A 5,712-nucleotide genomic window follows, 5' to 3' on the forward strand; every position below is an offset into this window, starting at 1 on the left:
TCGACCCAGCTCGGTAGAAACTAATTCTAAAGAAATTTCCTATGTTAACCAATAGGGGCTCGGTTAACACTATGAACTTACAAAATTCCTTTGGTAACCAAATGAACTCAATTCTATTCAACTTCCCTTTGTTAACTGAGTGAGCTTGGTTAACAGTCTTTTCTACATAACTTCCTTCGAAGCCCGAGTGAGCTCGGTAGATACTGCCTTCTATTTATAGCAGACTCAAGAACTCTTAGTAGACTATGAAAATTGTCTTCACTAACCAAGTGAACTTAGCATGCACAAACCATCAATTGATATGAAATTTGTGTAACATCAAAGACAACATACAATTAATCAATTGTATCCAAAAAGTTGTGCATCATAGGTGGTCCTAGAAGGATGTGTTTCCTCTTTATTTCTGAAAACAATTGTTTGCAGAATTTCATTTACATCATAGTGTCAATTATATAGATTTTCTAGCTCATGCTGGACAAGGCCTCGATAGATTTTCAGAGAGATTTAGACCTATGGACACCCCTGCCCTCATTAATAAACATGCAATGATGGGTTCAAACCTTTTGGTCATGTCGAGAGCTCCACAAATGCCTATTGCGGGTATGACTATTCCTAATGATATAGCTAGGAGTTAGATATATTCTAGCATAGCCACAATTGCTACACACTTGCAAGAGATGTCTTTAGATTGATGTGGCAAATATATGTTACAATCTTGTGGTCCCATTTCGATAGGTGCATCCTCTAGCACAGGAGTTGATGATCTATATGAGATAGAAGATATACCATCTCCACTAGAGTTTACTACTATATTACATGTGGATGCATTGCATCATATGTCATCTTATTTAGCATTCCATTTTGTTGGTTCATATCAGGCATTTCCAATAGTCACAAGGATTTCTCTTCATGACATTGGCGGACACATCAGCCATATTCTCTCACACACAGCAAGATTACAACCCTCACAGATATAGGAGGATATCCCTACACATTTGATAGCACCTACTTCTACAAAGGGCTCTACAACACCTATCCTCACACCTACTCAGGATCTTGTAGCACCTACTCCTACATAGCCTAGCCCTATAACACTACCTCCCCCCCCTCCTACAGCACCCCCCCATACTTAGGCCCCCATAGTATGATTGGGTCTATTTACCACTATGATTTTAGATGAAATGGTTGAACTGGACTAAGCTACTCTATCACTACATGATTCAGATATCAGTCAGATTGGTAGAGCATTACATGATGCTAGGGTAAATATTATAAATTTATATGTTTAAATTTATTTGTACTATAATTTACATATGTATACTTGTTTAGCGTACTCAAGATCTTTTATACATGTACTTAGGTCTATACATGTATTCTTGAGTAATTTAATTTAACTTGTGAACATGTACATGTGTGTTCTATAGGGTCTTAGTGATAGTATGTTGCATTTTGGAGATCTTCAGACCCCAAAAAATCTTGTATGACATGAGTCAGAGGTATGTTATGTATTTTTTATTATATATTTGATAGATATATATTGTACATATGATATAATACATGCATGCATACATGTATAATTTTATAATTTTACAAATTTCTTTCATTTGACACAAGGTTCAGATCCAGATCATAGAGCCTTTTGGGGTCATGGATTAGGAGGGGGATGTGGTTGATCTTATTTTACATGTCTATTTCATTGATGTTGGGACACTTTATATATATACATGTCATTTTAGATACTTTGATATGGAGATGTATGTTATTTCAGATACATGTGTTATTTCAGATACATGTATTATTTTGGATACTTTTATATGGATACATGTTATTTCAGATACATTTGATACATGGTATTTTAGAGACATTTGATGTGGTATTTTGGAGACATTTTATATGGTATTTTGGATACATTTTTACATTTGTACATACATTATTTCATAGATGTGTTATTTCACATAGATGTACATATTATGTTCATGTCTTATGTTCATGTTCAATGTATGTATGTTTTCAATATTCATATTTTTATTTCATAGATCATGTGTTATTTTGTACATGTGTTAAATGGAGGTCCTAAGGGAAAGTCCTAATGGGATGTACATGTACATATATATACATGAAACCATACACAAAAAATAAATAACATTACATGTTCATCACTAAATTTAATACATATAAGAACACAAAGAATACATATGAACATAAAGAATGTAATACATGCTATTATAGAATCAATTTTAAGAGTGCATTTAATCAGTAAAGGGGTTGTCCTAATAGGATGTCTTAAAGGGTTGTCTTAAGGGGAGGTCCTAAGGGGAAGTCTTAAGGGGAGGTCCTAAAGGGAAGTCCTAATGGGATGTATGGACATATATATACATGAAACCATACACAAAATATAAATAACAATACATGTCCATGACTAAATTTAATACATATAAGAACACAAAGAATACATGTACAAACATAAAGAATGTAATACGTGCTATAGAATCAATTTTAAGAGTGCATTTAATCAATAAAGGGGTTGTCTTAAGGGGAGGTCATAAGGGGAACTCCTAGAATGGGATTTCTTAAGGGGTTGTCTTAAGGGGAGATCATAAGGGGAACTCCTATAATGGGATGCCTTAAGGGGTTGTCTTAAGGGGAATTCTTAAGGGGAGGTCCTAAGGGGAAGTCCTAATGGGATATATGTACATATATATACATAAAACCATACAAAAAATATAAACAACAATACATGTAACATCACTAAATTTAATACATATAAAAACACAAAGAATACATGTACGAACATAAAGAATGTAATGCATGTTATAGAATCAATTTTAAATATGCATTTAGACAAACTATAAATAACAATACATGAATGTTCATAATTTGTACCATATATCCAAGATCCATAATCAAGTGTACATATAAATTTATAAAATATATATCGAAAATGATGTGTATGTAACTAGTAAATATGAAAGTATGCTCGACCTATATATAGAAAATAAGTACAAATAGCTCTAAACTAGAGGTCCACAAACATTGTATTGTTAGGATCCTCTCTATTTTTAATTATCTCTAGAATATTTTTATGTTCTTCAATAGGCAGTTTCCACTTTTGATTTCTACGACGTCCTCTTCTTGGTATTGCGTTGAATTGCAACTTTGTTGCTACAACATGGTTACTATATTGTACAACTTTTTCTCCATGCATGTATTCAATAAATTCAATACCGCTATTGGTTATCCTAATTTGTTGATAATATGTTCCTTCAACAACAATTGATCCAATTGGATATGACTGTCCATCAGCATCTATAGTTCCTTCTAGCAACTTGTGTTTTTCTTTTGTGCATCTTAGAAGATAATAGTCTACATTTTCTACATTATCTACTAAGTCTTGGAAAACAAAAATATCTCCTGCAATGTACATAAAAATAGACATGTTTATAAAGTGAAAAATTTAACAAGCATACATGTGTGTCATATATATGTACATATGCCACAAACCTGGAATAACTAAATCAGAAACATGCTCATAATCAGCCGAATATATAGGATCATGAATGTTAATGTCCATGTCAGCATCTTCAAAAGGAGGCTTTCTGACTATGTCCTTCAAATCCCAATGTGAAACATATCCACTTGCAATATTTTCACATACATCATTGGATTGTCCTTCATGCAGTCATCACAAAAACATGATTTCTCTCATGCTTTAATCACTGGGGGGTTTGTGGTGCCCTGTAGTCACCACTTGATGTAAACTTCTAATACCAGAAATCGTTTGACAATTGTAAGGATTAGATCAATCTATATCTATTACAAATACAGATAATTTAATTAAAAACTTGAATTATAAGAATATGTACACACATACATGTATTATATCAAATAAATAAGTATATTTAATACTCATACCTTTCACTTCCCAAAACTAACACTTATTGTATTTAGTATCTCGAGTAGCAAAATGATCTTTGCACCATTCAACAATTTCTTGTGCACTATTTATCCTATTACCTTCAATAGCATGCACATGTACATATATAATTTAAAATACATTAAATATGTGTGTGTGTGTGTGTGTGTGTGTGTGTGTGTGTGTGTGTGTAGAGAGAGAGAGAATCTATACAAGTATATATGCTATAAGTAGATCGAGAACACACTAAATGTATGTACATGTATGTACCTGCAAGTTCATGTTGTCGAAGTGCGCACTTTATACATGCTCCTGCTCCATCGTGCTCCCTTTTTCCATGTCCACTTTCAAACAAGTTCCACAAAAACCTAACATTGCTTCTAGCATGTTGCATGGCTAACCAATTAAATGATTTTGCAGACTTAAATTGTCCCGTGAGTTCATGAAATGAGATTAAAAAATAATTATATAAATCAAATTGAAATACGTGTACAAATCAATATAAGTTTTACATTTAAAGTTATATTTATTTGTACACGTATTTCAATTTGATTTATACATGTATTTCAATTTCATTTATACAAATCAATATACGTGTACACACCACATTTGATATAACTGCATCAATCTCAATGGCATTGATAAGGTCCTTAGGTGGAACCTAGACCACATCAACGACAATCAGAGTGTTTGTAGAAGGGACAAAGGGCATAGAGTCCATGGGGACAGTGGGGGAGGACGAGTCCTCCCTGGAAATAGTCATCAAATTTGAAAAAAAACAGATACAAAAACTCAAGGGGGTTGTAGAGCTCCAATTTCTTATTCATGTTATCTAACTTACTATCTTGTTATTAAATAGTAAGTAGGGTATTAATTGCACAAAGCCTGATAATAAGTTGACAAAAGCTTACATTTATATAAAATATAGGTATTATACTAATTTGATATTGTCCTTTTCAAACACTTATGAGATCCATTATTGAGATTATCATATATATTTAGCTATTAAAATCATATTCTCTCTACACAAATCCTAAATCCAAATGAAAAAGTCATTTAATTATTAATTTTATTGAATCGATTTAAAATATTGATGAGGTGTGTCCTATCATACACATGAATTTAAAAGAAATGTCATTTCATAGTAGGTAAGGTATCTTTCGATTATATAAAATATTGATACTGTGCTAAACATGAGTGCGCTTTGGTTGTCACCCGTGCAAGTTGTGAATATTTAATCCAATATAGAAAGGATATTTTCTGCTATTTCATTCAAACGAAATAATAATAATAATGATTTTGAGGAGGCCTCGATATATGAATAATAATAATAACACTCATAATTAATAATTAAAATGCTATTGCCGAGCCAAGACAAGATTACAGTCAAATGATTTGTTGGTGAAGGACTACAAGCCCATTGATAAAACTAAACTATTATTATTAATAATAAAATAAAAATATACTTTAATTTATCTCGATAATTAATGGAGCAGCGCATGTTAGAAGTGAGAACATGAGTTATTGAATTATTATTAAGTATGACTATTATACTGAATCTACATTGCTGTTCAATTATCCACTTGCATAAATATTGGTTGGGCATTTTATCATTTTACTGAAACCAACCAATGATTCTTATTTTGAAAGTGATGTCTATAAATTTTAATAGAAATGATGATAAGTAACATGACGCAGGCTTAATCAACGGCAATCGCCGAGCGTTGAGAAAATAAATTTATAATAATATGCTCATTTGGTGGGCATTCACTTTGAATAATATTGGCCCTAAATATACA

The sequence above is a fragment of the Cupressus sempervirens genome, chromosome 10 (assembly GCF_028749045.1).
Source record: "Cupressus sempervirens isolate cs-2001-9-10 chromosome 10, ASM2874904v1, whole genome shotgun sequence".
NCBI lineage: Eukaryota > Viridiplantae > Streptophyta > Pinopsida > Cupressales > Cupressaceae > Cupressus > Cupressus sempervirens.